The sequence below is a fragment of the Gouania willdenowi genome, chromosome 4 (genome assembly GCF_900634775.1).
Source record: "Gouania willdenowi chromosome 4, fGouWil2.1, whole genome shotgun sequence".
NCBI lineage: Eukaryota > Metazoa > Chordata > Actinopteri > Blenniiformes > Gobiesocidae > Gouania > Gouania willdenowi.
The window spans coordinates 5,587,834-5,604,844 of NC_041047.1; positions in this window are offsets into that span (position 1 = coordinate 5,587,834).

Genomic DNA, 17,011 nt, shown 5'->3' on the forward strand with positions numbered 1-17,011 from the left:
ATGTCCTTAAGTGTCCACCGTACTGGAAATATAACAACAGATGTCCTTTTAATGGACATGTAGTTGCCTTAGAGCCGTCACTCTTAAAAGTTGCTTTTCAAAGTTGGTCGACCCTGTTATGTAACTGAATCATTAAAACTCTTAAAGTCCTTCAGAACTGGCTATTAATTCACTTTTCATGGTCTAATCATGCATTCTAAATGCAAGTTCATCAAGGGAAATCAGATTATGATGCCCGCTGTTGTTTTGTTATTGAACTATCACTTCATGAAGAGTTTATACTCTGCTGCTAGCACAAACAACCAATTATGTAGCTTCACAGATCTTTTGAGTGGCACTAATTAGCAGTCATGACTGGGTTTTTGCTGGGGTTCAGTAAAAACAAATATAAACACAAGTTGTTGTAAATGCATGCATTAAAAAGGATTTTGTAATCAGAGAACCTTCGCCCATCATCCTCAGTCTGTAGTAAAATTCACTCAAGCACCACAAAGCCTCCATGATGTTTGGATCGCTTTATTATCCTATAAAAACTAATGGGCCATAATGTATTGACTATGTCATTGGGTGAATGGAGACTTTGCAATAATCTTCTCCTGCAATATCGACTCAGGATCCCAATGTTATTGTAGCAAAGCATCTCTGTCTGCAATGATCAATTTAAATTTCACACCTAGTCGAGGCTGATGCCGTGGAATCCAACATCAGTGTCATATTTCCCCTTCACTAAGACAATGATGTTCAGTCATTCTAGAAAGGTGTTGATCTTGCTTTATGGTAAATGAATGAAAATGCATATGAATCCATTTAGCCATCTATTATACCCACTTATCCTGTTAAGGGTTGCACCACTAATTGCCAGTCAAATGCAGAGACATTTACTAACACGCCCACACACATGCTGGAAATTAATAAATCTCAATTATCCTACGCAGGAGAGGACCCAGTATTCAAACTCCACTCAGACAGACCTGGTTTATTAAAGGCAATCAATGAAAAAATTCACAAAGCTTCCCACTGAACTACAGTCAGACCAACTATCCATTACTCATTGATTAGGAAGAGACACCTCCGGCATTACGTCGGCATAATTTACTTAATACCTTCAAAGTTACTAAAAATAAATAAATAAAAAATAAAAAATTTAAAAATGAAAAACAAGCATCAAAATAATGCAAATATATATATATATATTATTATTATTATTTCTTATACTTCCTGAACTGATTTTCTATCTCTAAATCACTTCAAAGTCAAGACTCGTTTAAATAATATGTTAAGGTTTCAGTTCCAAATTTGCACTTTGGTAGTAGACAATGAAGCAGAGAAGAAAAGCTCAGTACGCTGACACGTTCTGGTGACTGACATTAAGTGAGTAAATCACAGACTGTTGAAGAACTCCCAACCAAAATGACGTCTATCCTTAGGGTTTGTGCGTCTTCAACAGTCATTGATTTACTCAATAACATCAGCCACCAGATCATCAGCCACGCACTTTTTAAGGGAGATTAAAGGCTACTTAGGAGAGCTCTTCTTCTGTGATTCATTGGAACTGTAGCCTGGAATTGGGTCTCAATTGTTTTTATCCTCTTTTGAGGCTCTATTCTCCCATAGGCGTAAGTTCAAAAAGCCACGCAGCGACGCTGTTTTTGGCTGTGCGCTATTCTCCGCCTGTACTTAAGTCAGTCGCTGCGCATCTTCATCCCAGTTACTCACTGTGGGTGGAGCAGCCCTAGAATGTGGGCGTTCCCATTCAAGTCATGCCTTACGTGCATTCTCCTATCAGTCCTTTTCCTCTTACGCGCTTCTAACCCTGGAATAAGTGCAGCGCCCCCATAAGGTGACACATTATATTGCACTAGAAATATGGACTTAGTTACATTTGAAGCCACATGGACTCATAATATTGCAGAAGAGACTCCCGGAAAGAATCTATCCAAAGAGTCACTGTCGTGCTGTCACAGGGGTGGGAGGAGTCACATAAGCACGCCAACGGATTGACCCTCAGCATTTCTAATATGTTCACATTAAACAATTCTAACATTTTATTTTACTCGTGCGTCGCGGGGCCTATCAGCTGTGTGTGTATGTGTGCGTGTGTATGTGTATGTGTGCGTGTGTATGTGTGTGTGTGTGTGTGTGTGTGTGTGTGCGTGCGTGTGCGTGTGCTGCTGCAGCTCATTAACAGATGTCAGACTTATTAAACTATTTGTTTGTCAGTTTATTCACAGTACAAGTGAAACATTAATGAATGATGATGATGATGATGATGATGATGATGATGATGATGATGATGATGACGATGTGATGTAATGTGCACAGATGATGATGATGAAGCGCTGATCAAAGAGAGAGATATTGACGGTGACAGAATGTGGCCGATCCTCAGTCACACTACAATGATCTGATCAATTTTATTTATTTATTTATTTATTTATTCAGTTTTTTTCCGACATGGTTGCATTCACAGAAATTTTGTTATTGATCTGATCAGTGATCTGATCAAATCAACCTGTTGCATTGTTTATCAACAAAGGCGTTTCAAATTAAAAGTTTTTTGGTGGTGATGTCAAAAAAATGACATCACCACCTCCTTTCCTTCAGCCCGCCTTCATTCACACATACGCACTTTTTGGCTCCTTACGCGTGGTGGGCGTGTCAGGAACCTGAACCGGAGAATACGCGAAGGAGAGAAGCGCGTAAATGCAGGCGCGCAAAAAGTGCTTCAGTCCAGACGGGAGAATAGACCCTTTGCTAAATAAAAGAGGTTTACATTGACATCTTGAACTTTTCCTGATTATTTAGAGCAAAAAGCTGCTAAATGATCTAAAAATCAGGCTGAATGCTTCAATAGAAAACAATGGGATGTTTACAGGCAAATGAGGCTGTGTGACATCATCAGTCACATGATGACAGAATACAGGTTTTAAAACGGTGAAGTAGACTCATTTTTAAAAGTTGATAAAAAGAATATGGTGCAAAATATTGTGTTTTGTTAGGCATTAGATCTTCTAATAAGTGCATTTCAAAGAATTTAGGCCACATTTGTAAAAACAGTGGAGGATCCCTGTAAAGAGTCTATCTGTGTCTGTTACATACTGAACCGCTCTTCTATTTTCCAACCATTTGTGAGCTTTTCTAACAGTTTTTACTATTCGATGCCAGCGGAGTGCAGGATAGAGCTACGCCTGATCTAAATTCAGTTCCCGTCATTCAGGGATGTGTAATTGCTCCTCAGTGGACCCCGACAGGCCAGGGTCTCACTCGAGGTTCCTCTCATGGTCGTAACCTCAGTGGGGACGTGTCAAAAAAGGGGAATCAGACAATGCATTAGCGAATGCAATAGTGAGCTGACCATGGCTCTCTGTCGGCTCAGCAAGTGTTTCAGTCCTGCTCATAAGGTTGTTTAGGTTGGAGATAACATTTAATTAAAAATCTATCTTTTTCTCAGGTATTTGCATTTACAAACACCTAAAAATTCCACCTTTGTTTATGTTTTTGTATGCTGTTGGGAGGACTCTGGAAATGTATTTTTTAAATGGAAAATGGCAACGAAAGCATCACATTCTTTAATTAGACAGATTGTTGACATTTTCATGCATTGAATTGTGGGATGAGTGGGCGTACACTCAACGTTCTTGAAGCCAAAATACAGAGCTTAGGGGCGGTTCCATCTTGCAAATTTGACGTCATTTGGAGCCAGAGTCTGCGCAGTAGGGTCCAGCTCTAGTAATCTGTCAATCATTGTCATATATAGGGTCAAATTTTGTTGTAGGAGGAAGAGTTATTAATAATGGGTTATATGAATGAGAATATTAATTATGATTATTAATCTTACTTCAAATTTTGCCAAGGGTGCCACTTCTTTTAACAGGAGAAATATGTCTAAGTTTTTATACTAAACCCATTAATTTGAAACCAGGGAAGTAGGTTTTGTACAGCAACATATATACCTTAATACACAGCTTTAATAAATCAGAGGAATCAACGATTACAGTTTAACCTTTTATTTGCATAATTCAATAATAACAAGAACAAAGGGAAAGGGAAACGGCCAGCATCCCAAAACTAAAGTATTTCTTCTATCTAAAAGATAACCTTTGAGGCTCGCCTCCCAAGAATGGGTTTTGTTGATTGGTTTAAAGTTTCCAGCCTGTGTGTGTGTGTGTGTGTATGTGATGACAGGGATTAGAATGAGGGATGATTCCTAGATTTACACATAAACCATAATAATGAGTTCAGCATATTCAAATAATCTTTTCAATATCTTATCTTGAAATATCATGTATTATGAGACACTTTGATACCAAACACGACTGGAAAATAGCATAGTATTACTTCAGAAACCGGTTAATACATTTTTCTGGTGACAGGAATGTCAAAATTCATGTTATGCTTTTTATTTACTATATGGTAAACAGTAAATACCTTAAACTAACTTTTGTGATGTTTTCTGGTATTTCAAGCACTTTTTAAATGATGAAACATTTAAAATAGCATTCTGTTGGCATTGAAGTACCTGAAAAGAGTGGCCTATGACAGACAATATCTGCAATCTTAGTTTCAGCAGGACCCATTCCAATAATGTTTACTTTGTGACTTTTCAAACATAGATACAGTTTTTTGGTTCTCATTTGGTTTGGAAACATTACTAGTGTTTCTCCACCCAGTCTCTTAGGGAAGGCCTGGGATGTGTCCTTGTGTCACAGTTCACCACAGGTGGTCAGGGATCAATGGGACAAGTTCTGTGATCTTACGGCGTCCCAAAAGTATCTGTTTGTGAAAGGGGGAGAAGATGGGGGTTTTTCCCCCTGTGTGGAGTCGTAAAAAGTGTTAGTACTGAAAAGTTCAAAGTGTTAGAGCCAGTCTCCTTGGCTCCATTATTGGGTTCAAAGGATGCATAGTGGGGTTAGATATGCACCTCAAAGTTACTGGAACAGTATTATGTAAACAATTTGTGATAAACAAACAGGCTACTTGGTTAATCCTGTTAGAAAAGGGGTCTTTACGGGTGAGAAAATCCAAATTATCATGTTTTATGAAAGGTGTGATAGAGCCATGGATAGGATTTTAAGCCTGACGGTGATTGTGAAGACTTTCCTTTTCATTTACGAGGTCGAGTCTGAACCCTAACCCTTTGAGAGACATTAAGGACAGGTTTGACATTGCCTGAATAACAAAATCTGACACATACCAGGATGATAAAGATAAACCAAGTGTTGGTTGGCTTATGTTTAGCCTTTGAAGTCATGGTATACAATCCCAAGAGTCCCGGGGCTCTGTGATGTACAGGAAAAGTCTTTTATTAACGCATGAAGCATCACTGGATGTGGACTCGTGGGGCTCATTGTCAGGGCAACCAAAGTGCTTCAGTGTCTCATGCTTTAATAAAGGCTCACATCGGAGAGGCTCAGACCTCCAGGGGTTCCTGTTCTGACCTTAAAGTTAGCCTCCATCCAGCAAGTCAATGTTTTACAGTATGTCTCACCTGCAGAGCACTGGACTGTGTGGAGGTTACACGTGGCATCTTCACCATTGCTCAATGTTTTGTGTTCACCACTTTGTCACAAGTAAATGTATCTTCACACTGTTTTTCTATTCCTAAGAGTGAATGCTCAATTTATTACGGAAGCAGATTAGGGCCAGTTTTGATGGAGAAAATAATTTTGGGCAATTCAAGAATAAACTTGAAATGTTGAGATTTACTCATTCAGTGCCAGCCATTTTCAAAATTTCTACCCACTCAGTGTCAGCCATTTTAGAGCATTTTGTACTATGACAATCTGACATCTGAAAGATTCATTCAATTCAATTCAAATTTATTTATATAGCGCAAAATACACCAAAGTCAACTCAAAGCACTGACTGATTAGACTCTACTTTCATCAGAAAAAAGATTTTTGTTTCTAGCTTGTTTTGTTATTCTGAAATCAGCAGTTGAATAGAGAGAAGTTTCATACAAATCACCAGTTTGTGACAAAAAGCTGAGAAAAACGGCTTTTTCTCAAAAAACCTATTAGTGACTTTGAAGCAATTTTTTTTTTTGCTTTAGGGACACCTCAACATTGGTTTCCTTCTATAAAACTACAAAAACAACAGTGAGACCAGGCTTTTGATGGCAACATTATTATTATTTTGCTATCTATGTCAGAGTTGAATGGTTTGCATACTGTAATTTGGCCGTCCTCCAAGTCTCTCCCCGTTAGTTCCCACACACGCAACTTCCTTCTCCTCGCGGACATGCCGAGTGTCAGCGCTTGCCCTGTTTTTTTTATTGTTTTATCTCACCATCGCGACACTCTCAATAGTCCACTTAGTTTTAACACATGCTCTGGTTGAGTGTGCGCTGCTGTGAGCTGCTGTGAACTTCAGCATCAACTCTCGTAGCGCCATTTTGTGTCTCGGTAACTCCTTTCCTCTTCCTCTGAGCTCTGCCCATCACGGGTGATCTCTCATTCAAAGGTGCGCTGCTGCCATCTACATGTCACCAGTTGGTCACAGCATCATGGTACAAGTTAGATATTTACCAGAGAGCTTTGTCGCACTGTCTCCTAGCAACCCCAGCCAAAAAATACAATTTTTGTCTATAGATGTGAATGGCAATCAATGATTTAAAGTCTACATTTTGAAAATAAACTTAATAAACAATATCATGATAAAAGACGAAGGTTTGCTAATAAAGTGAAATCTACAGAAGCTGACTAGGTCCAATTCCCCATGTACGACAACAGTCTCCAATAAAACTGGCCCTAATCTGTTTCCGTAGCTTCTCAATAGCCACAGACGGACTGAATACTCCACCTCTTCCAAACTTGACTGATTTTTCCTTCATAACAGATTTAGTTTTTGGCAGTATATCTTCAAACCCCAACTCAATTCAAAGATTACAATGTCGTGTTTATGAGCTAAAAAAGAAAGAATTTCTTTGTTACTAAACTCAACTTTGAAGTATCGTTAAACGCATACATCAATACACGGCATTTTGTAGACGGCCACAATCTGCTGTTTGTTGCCATATGGTGAATTGGCAATCGTCAGCTTCCATAGATTTGACTTCATTAGCAGACCTTCAACTTTTATCACAATATTGTATTTTGAGTTCATTTTTGAAATTTTGACTTTACGTTCATTTTTCAACTTTATTCTTGATTTGCCCAAAAAAACATTTCCATCAAAATTGGCCCTAATCTGCTTCCAAATTTCATGGATGTACCTTTAAAACTTTAAAACAACCATGCACCCATTTCACCTTCAAAGTAAATATGTACAAGCCCAACTATATTGGACTTTTGAAACGGTCCTTGTTGACAAAGACCTGTTAGCCTACAAATAAATGGCACATAGGTCAGTGTCTGGTGATCTTAGTTGATTTTCTATCATATTTACTAAAGAAGTCAAAATAAAACTTCTTCAAAAGATTGTTAACCCTCCAATTATCCTTGAGGTCAATTTAATCCCATTCAGGGTTTTTCATTAAAAAAAATAATAGTTGACTTTGTTTTTGATTTATATTTAACAACTTTTCCTAATTAGATGGGTACAATTGATTAAGCATAAAATTATCATGATAATATTTTTTCATTGCTCTCAACCCATATTGCACGCATTGGTGTACCTCTGGGGTCAATTTGACCCCAAGTTGTTTTAGCTGTGTAAAACTTGTCTGTCTGTGTGTGTGTGACCCATGTGTGACCCATTTATGACTTTGTATCCCCATTGACCTGAAGGTGGCGCAGCAGGAAAGGTCATATCATCACCACAACCAATAGGGTTCATACTCATTAATGTTGTCAGGAAATTTGAGAAGATTTGGGTGAGAACTATTCAATATAAATTATTTCTAATAGAACTAGAGAACAGATCAAGGTTTCTTACCAACGAGTTATTTATGTATTCAACAAATAAACAAAGTGTCTTTGACTCAAAAATTTGTGATATCAAGATAGCGAAACACTTTTTTGATTCATAATTCATGACTTTTCCTAATTTGATGGATACAATTTATTAAGCATCAAATTATCATGATGATATTTTTTCAATGTGCTGAACATATATTGCGTGCATTGGCGTTCCTCTGGGGTCAATTTGACCCCAAGCTATTTTAGCTGTACAAAACTATTATAAGATGAATTAACACATTCTTTTAAAAGTTTGGCCTGATGGTGGCGTGAGAGAACATGTCAAGAGCTAGGTTTCCATTACAGATTTTCACAACATAAAAACGATATTTCTATTTGCGCTTTGAACGTGTTTCCATTGAAGGTTGTTTTAGGGTGCCTCGTAACGCCGGTAAAATCTCATCCCGCAAGACTTTGTCGCAAGAAGACAAACACTCAAAACCTCCTTATAAATCATTTGTTGTTTCACGTCTCATGTCTAATAATTTTATTAGAGTCTAATGCTAAGAAATGTCTCGGTCTCCTCTTTTGTTCACACGTACCGTGCCTTGTTTTCTCGGGGAGAAGTGGTCATGTGACCAGGAACCTCACATTCTGTGAAGTGTATTTGCGGAAAAAGTGTTTCAATTGTGACACATTTCAATATCGAAACGTCTGAAATTCCTCCCCATGAAAGAGTTTTTTTTTACATTTTTCTCAACAAAAACTGGTAATGGAAACCCATTACCGGTTTTTTTTACGCTTTAGATTTTGCGCATTTCCAAGGGTAATGGAACACATCTAAGGTTTCATTACCAAGGGGTTATTTATGTACAGTAGTCCCTCGCTATAACGCAATTCACCTTTCACGGCCTCGGTGTTTCGCGGATTTATTTTACAGTGCAATATTGGTTGCCTTTTTTTTACAGCGTATGAACGCACATTGTGTTCTGTGTTCTGATTGGCTAATGCTACGTTCACCCACCAGCGACACATCCAACTCGGTGAGTTGCACTGCCTGCTGAAGCGAGGAGCTGTGCTCCTTTTTCTCCTCTCATAAACATAAACCACCAGTGAAAAAAGCCGGTGTGATTAGCGGCTAATGCTATCCTAGCTCAGTGCTACATAGAGAACTGTTACCTGCTACTACCACCTCCTCGCTGATTCTCCTCCACACCAAATCCTTCCTAGTCTGGTCCCGGTTATAAATACAGCTCCAGGTGGTCACACACAGCTTCTACTCCATGGTTGAATGAGTGAACAGACCTGTGTCCGTGTGACATGACGTCATCGTCAACAAAGAATCTGAATGCGTTTGTTGTCAATGTCTGTTCGCTAGCAGTGTGACTCTGAAGTGCTGTATGTTTGAAAACAGGTTTATCTTTTAAAATCTACAAAGGTTTGAACTTTGAGAATGTTTAAACAAGAGAGAAATGTTAATTCCTGTCTGAGAAAAGTGTATAAAGTGTGTGGGGAGGGGTTTTACAGCCTTAAAACATGTATAATAATAGTAAAAAAAATAAAGCTGACTACTTTACGGATTTTGTCTATTACAGGTTATTTTCAGAACGTAACCCCCGCGATAAACGAGGGACTACTGTATTCAACAAATAAACGCCTGACACAAAAACTTGGTCAACAATTTTTTGATAATCATTTTCTGGAGGCAAATATCCCTGCGGTCAGAATGACCACCAGGCTAAAATATGTTACTAATATTTAGGGATAATAGGAGAGTTAAAATAGCTTCTTATCTGTTCAGGATGGATGTCCTATCCACAGTGTACACATGTTTTTAAAGGTTTAGGATTTTGTGGATTTTTGTATTATATTATATTCTCTCATCTTTAACCAACAAAATGTGATACATTTTCAGTTATTTTTGTTGGTTTCAATCAAGTTTATTTTATCCTCTTAACAGCAAATCTGCAGCTTTTAGGGCCTCTGTTTACACGCTTCCCTTCCTTCACCCTCACATTTCTTTGGGTGCATTTATTATCCGAGCTTTCCCAAACAACACCTGCTCCAATATCTGCAAAACACTTCTCACCGCCCTGCTCGCTTGGGCTGATGATCTGTGTGGCCCAAACGGCTCATTGGCTTTATGGCGATAACATTTTCTGTGAAAACCTCTTCTTGATTTCCACAGATGTCAGTAATTTCAGGGGCTCTTTAGGGGTGTTAGTCAGAGCCCTGTGGCATCTGCCATCCTCCAGTATGAGAAGTGCAGATGAAAGCTCATCACCGTCTGTGTTGTTGATCTTTCTTTTACATTTTTAAATCTTTTCTTGCACTGGTTGATTTAAAGTTATGTATAGGCTGCATACATTACAGGGTTCTTTCTACCTAATTTGGTTTTTCCTTAGTATGCTAAAAAATGGTGAAAGCTGCATTCTAATGACCTCTGCTTTCATGCATATTTCATGTGAGTCCCTCATTCACATTTGAAATGAAGCTAATTCATGCCATAAATATTTGATATGGACCTTTTATATTCCCACCTCCCACATTTCAATTAACTGCAAAATACATCTTTGGGCTCCCAAATTCCAGCATTGCATTTACTATGGAAACATTGCCACTTGTAACATTAATGTTTGTATGCATCCATAAAAACAGGCATCACCCAACACTGGTGAGATTTAATTTCTCATTGAGTAACCTGTAAAAGGCTCAACAAAATGTATCCCTGCTGGTGAACATAAGCCCACTTCAAAGGCCTAAAACAACTTTCTTGTTCATGGGGTGTGGAATGTAAAAACTGACATATTTTGAACATTTAGTTCACTTTCCTCACATTTAGCTAAAAAAAAAATCATTTTGAGACAAATTCATGTAAATCAGCAAGTTCTATATCATTGTTAACATGTGTAAACATGAAAAATAAATCTAATTCTAAATGTTAAATGTAATGGCCCATTTTGTATAATTTCTAAACATTTAGCTTTATACTTGGTGACCGATTTAACATTCAGATTGAGATTTAACATTTTGATGTATATTTTATATATATATATATATATATATATATATATATATATATATATATATATATATATATATATATATATATATATATTTGTCTCAAATGAAATAAGAATTAGCTAAATGTGTTGAAAGTGATGTGTAAAACATCCCCATAGTAGTTTTGTCTTCTTTTATTTTGAAAGAAACTTTTCTTTTGACAGACATGCTGTGAAATGCATGTTGCACAGGAAAATATATAGATTTATGTTTTAAAAAATATTATATACGCATGTGAGTGTTTTCAACAGCTATTTTTGAAAAACTAAATTTGGTTGGTTGAATTTTAAATAAAAATAGTGGGTCGCAATTTAATGACCGTGGCAAAATGTGGGTCCCAGGGTGAGACCAGTTAAGAAATCTGGTTCTACATCATTGTTAAAAATGTGTACACATGAAAATTAAATCTAAACGTAAATGTTTAATCTAAATCAAAATGTTAAATCTCACACTCTAACTACTGGAGGGAATGTTTTTGGAAGATTGGAAATGGATACTTTGAAACACCTAATTGCAAAAGAAAAAGAAGAATGCAACATCTGATTGTTGGCGAAACTGTGGAGAACAACAGGCAGAACGTAGTCATGTATTCTGGTCATGTAGAATAAGGAAAAAATAGAAAAAATTGGGAAAAATCAATTGGAAAATTAACAAAGATGTTCAATGTTAAAATTGACAGTGACCCATTAAGTCTACTACTTGAAAATATTCCAGATAATATGATGGAAAAAGATTCTCACCTGTTTTTAATTGTAAGACTAGCAATAATGAAACAAATTATGAAAAATAAATGCAAATTCGATGGAAATAATGTTTAAAATATATTAAATGGAAAAGATAGCTATGAGACTCATAAATGAAAATTAAGTCTTTGGAAACAAATGGGAAATCTGGAAATGGCATCTTTCAAAAATACTGAATATTAACTTTTTAACTCAAATGTGTGAGGTAAAGTAACTAGTAAATAATCACAAAATGAAAAAACCTGTTGTTAATAAAATATGTTCTAAGGTAATAAAATGTATACACTATGAAATAATAAAGTAACAAAGTGGTTCTCAAACTGAGTTTGGAAGCCATGTGCATTGTAACCCCCACTCATTATTATTTATATTATCTGTTTTTCATTTGAAGTAACTTAATGCATGTAATGTGTGCACAAGTAGGGCTGGGTGATATGGCGTTTGACCATGTCACTCACCCCCGTATGTTTATCAGTGAGGTGGCAGTCACCCCAGTGGTATCTGTCATTGTGTCCTTGGGCAAGGCACTTTACCCACATTTCCCAATATGAATGTAGTGTGTGAGTGAGTGTTGGTGGTGGTCGGCGGGGCCGATGGCGCACTTTGGCAGCCTCGCTCCCGTCAGTCTGCCCCAGGTCAGCTGTGGCTACAACAGAAGCTTACCACCACTAAGTGTGGAGTGAAAGAGTAATCCCTTAATTCTGTAAAGCGACTTTAAGTGTCCAAAAAACTATTGCAACAACACATCGTCAGTATTGTTAAACTAACCTGTCTCCTGCAGAGCAGCCTCACTATTGTAATCGCTGTACTTTATTGACTTTTTGGTCAAAAAATAATATAAAAAAAATAATAATATAAAAATTAATAGGTTAATGTTGACCTAGGTTGACCAAATGTATAGGAAACTATTACAATTGTTGATTAAATCCAGACCAACTATGAAAATAAAATAAATGTTGCAGTTAAGGATCTGAAATTAAAACAAAATGTAACACAGTGAAAAAGGACACAAGTGCACAATGTATAAATGTATGTGACTAGATGTGCAAGACGAATGCATATGTATGCATTCATTGCTGTTAATGTTGTTACTTGGTTGTTTATAGAGCACAAAATGCACAAATATGCAAATCAAATAAAAATAAAAAATGGTAAATGTAAATGTTCAATATTAATGTAAAAGCTCAATCTAAATGTTAAATGTAAATCTAACTATTAAATGTATATCTAAATCTAAATGTTAAATCCGTCACGGTGGGGCCTCATGATCGATGGGCGCTGACCAGCCCACTTTGTATAATTTCAATACATTTACCTTTACTCTTGGCGACCTGATTAGATCTAGATTTAACAATTAGATCTAGATTTAACATTTACATTTAACATTTACATTTAACATTTACATTTAACATTTACATTTAACATTTACATTTAACATTTACATTTAACATTTACATTTAACATTTACATTTAACATTTACATTTAACATTTACATTTAACATTTAGTTTGAACTTTTACACTAATATTGAACATTTACATTTAGATTAACTTTTCATGTATACACATTTTTAACAATGACATAGAACATGCTGTTTTTACATGGATTTCTGTCTCAAATGAAGGGAAAAGGAAAGTGAGCTAAATGTTCAAAATATGTTGGCTATGAAACAGTGACCATTTTTTTCACATTCGGTACGCCATAGTAGTTTGTCTTCTAGTTTCACCTGTATCGGTTTCTCCTGCAAGACCAAAGGCGTAGGAGGCCACAGCACCTCATCAATCAAATCCACGAATAATCAAGCATAGATTGTTGCAAATCGCCCTGGAGGATGGGAATCAATGTAAAGCAAAATTAACCACAGGATAAAATTGACAAAGATGAAACAACTGCTTCAAAATTGGATATAAATTCTGATTATGATAAATATCATTGCACAAGGCAAAGGGGCTTGTTTCCTAGCATTGGGTACTTTGAAGGACGCCAGGTGGAACTGTTTTTAATGGGTAGTAGATATGTTGCATCCAGTGGTCTCATAGTCATCAAAAGGTGCAATGTTTCCCTTTTTAAATGCAATACCAGCTTTGCCTGATAGGCTCTCCTGAGCCTCACAGCTTCGTTGCATGTTCTTGCAGCCCTGGCTTACTTTGACCTAAAACCATGTGTATTAATAATAAATTAAATCATTAAGTCATTGGTGACTTTCTTTAATAATGTAATATTTGTTTTATTTTTTCATTTTTTTTTTTTGACATTTAATCCTTCATATTCAACAAAAACTGCCAAAAGACATGATTTAAATGGCAGCTGTAATAGATTGTAACTTGTAGCTGAATAGCAATAACTTTAGAATTGAGTTACTGTACATTTGTTTATAAAGTAACTAACCCTAAAATCCTTATTTTTCAGCTAAAAACAAATGTATTTGGGTGTGGAGTTGTGTTGTTGATTAATCCCAACAAATGATTCAATTTGGCTTATTTCTTGTAAAAATCTATGGGATGAAACCTGGCGAGTACAATCGAATTTTGCTATTGGCTAAACTGGTGGCTTCTTACGTAATCAACCTGCCCTGTTAGCCCCGCCCCTCCTATACAAACTAGCACCTGTTGACTCTTCAATCTATGGTGAGTAGGTTTGTTTGAGAGAATTGTGAATAAAGAGGTATAGTGAATATTGAGTAGCTCGTTAGTATTGCACTGATTGTTAATTGTATATTTTCTAGTATAGACTGAGCGCGTTTTAACTGCTCTAGTAGCCCCGCCCATAATCAAGGCACGGTTTTGAATTTCCAGCCTTGATGCACGTCAACCAGGGGTGTAGTTTCTCTCTAACTATAAATTAAAAAATGTGCCACTGAGAAGACAATGGCCCTCATTTATCAACCGTTTGATTGTTCAGATCAGATATGTTGAACAATATTCACTCAAGCTTAGGTATTTCTCAGTTCTGACATGAGTGTACGCTACGATCAGATCTCACGTCAGGTGTGTCCTCGTTTACGCAAATCTGAGCTTTTGTGTTGTGTGCTTTTGTGTTGTGTTGCGGGGTTTGTATTTGTGTGCGCTATCGTTTTGTGTTGCGTTGTGGCGTTCGTCATTCTGTGTTGTGTTGTGAGTTTTTACGCCCACCGTATTTATCTGCGTGCAGACTGAGGTGGATATAAACGTCACATCCGCATGTGTCTCCAGGATCTCTGTTGTCACACACACGGGGGCAGAAGTTACCTGCTCAGTAGCATTCACAGAGCGTCCAGTTTTCACACTGTCAAAAAGCACATCTTTGTTTTGCTCCACCTCAGATGTGAAGATGTCGATTTTCATCTTGGAAAAGCTTCTTTTCTTGTTTGACCTTGTTTGGGCGGGGCCTCCGAAAAGGGAGGGCAAAACAAATTCATGACGATCAAATTCAGCCGCCGCATTTATTAACACCCGATCACTTGTAGGCCGGGATTGATCAGATACTAATGTTTCATAAATCACACGCTGTAACTATAACTGCCCTCCACTAGTCTTTATTTTAACGACTAGATTCTCCTGTACGTTCCAGTGTCATGGAGGAACTGCAACACAGCCAAATGCTGCGTTCACACCGGACGCATCACAAAATGTTTGCGGGACCAGATTACATACAAAGAGGCAAATTCTTCTCCTGTTGGGCGGCAAGAGTGTTGGCCGCGGCATGTGCTCTCTTTATTTTGAGTGACATTCATCATTAGCCTGAGTTGAAAATATTGAACACCAGCAAATGTTTTGTGTGACACGTCGGCGCGGAAGCCAATCGAAGTCCTTGTTAACAATGACGTCAGGCCGTCAACGCGGACAGCGGTCGTTTCACCCATTTCAGCATGGAAGAGAAAATAATCGTGGTGGTGTGTGACCACCCGGAGCTCTACGACACTGACTGTTTTTTTTTTTTACTGGGACTGGACCAGGAAGGATTTGGCACAGCTCCTGAAGAAAACAGTGAAACTCACCAAGTTGGATGCGTCGCTGGTTAACCCAATGAATCCAGGAACGCTCATGTCAAGCATTTTGACGGCACTTCAGCTTCCACAGGAGACAAAGAACATTGATTTTACTGGGGTCCTCCATAGTTGATGGTAAAAGAAATGGAGTCTGGTTGGCGGCGCATTTATATTCGCTTCAGAAGTACATACGAAGCAAATATGCAGAAAACATTTTTCGATCCTGCGGACGCATTTGCGCGGAGCACGCGTTACAAGAATTTGTGCCGCGTCTGGTGTGAACGCAGCATTATAAATCATCTGGTGGTTCTCATTGTGACTGAATAAAGATGAAAAAATCCACCCCTAATCCAGACACGCTTGCAAATAGATGTTGCCTTTCACTCGGTGTCTTATTCCCTGTTTCGGTTTATTTCTGTGGCAGCGTTTTCCACCTTTTTGTATGGACGCACACATAATTACCCGTTTTATCGGAAAGAGTTTTCATTTTGCCTCCGTGTGGATGGGGCTTTAATATCCACAGAATAAACCTTAAACGTTGACAGGCATGGAATAGAGCCTGTAAAGACATCCTCTCTGCTGAACCCTGACCAGTTTGGTTGATCCTTTGGAGCTGAGATGTGCCATGTTCTTCTCTGCAGGAGTGTGTTGATGTGACTGTGTCATGATAATGACGTTAGGGCCACAGAAGCCCGTCTTAGTGACTGAGTGATGGCCCGAGGGCTTCTTCCACCGCCCTCATTCATCACAGTGATGATAGCTCCCCTGCCCCCCCATCCCCTCCCCTCCCTTACGTTTTTCACCACTTTCTCTTTCGCGCCTCATCTCTCCATCTGTCTCCCTCTTTCTGCTGTTCCCGGGCCACACATTTGCATTCGTACCCTTTCAGCTGTTCATTAACACTTGATAAATGTTGCAGCGTAAAAGGTTCCTTTAAAGTCATTTCGTTTGGGAGAATACGTGTCACTCCACTCCCATCTTTGGCAGTCATTTTCCAACTGTATGGCTGTTATTACATTAATCCTGTGATGTTCTACCTTTTCAGACGTGGCTTTGTGCTGGATTCTATGCAAAGAAATGTATAAATGTGTAATGTTTGGCAACTCTACCATCCTCGAATTCAGTAATTCTCTAAGTGTGTGGCGCGCCTCCTGGTGGGGAATAGAGACTTGACAGGTGGGGCGTCACAAACAGGAGGACATTTTCAATTTTAAGGGTACCTGTAGTGAAAATGTATAAAATCATTCTAAAAAAGTCGATTTAACGTGTTGTTTTTTTCTTTTCTTTTTTAATAAAAAGGTGCACATGTTGTGTTTATTGGTAACACAATAAACACATTTTTGTTATATACATTTTCATTATACTGTAGGTACCCTTTAATGCCATTGTTCTAAAATGTT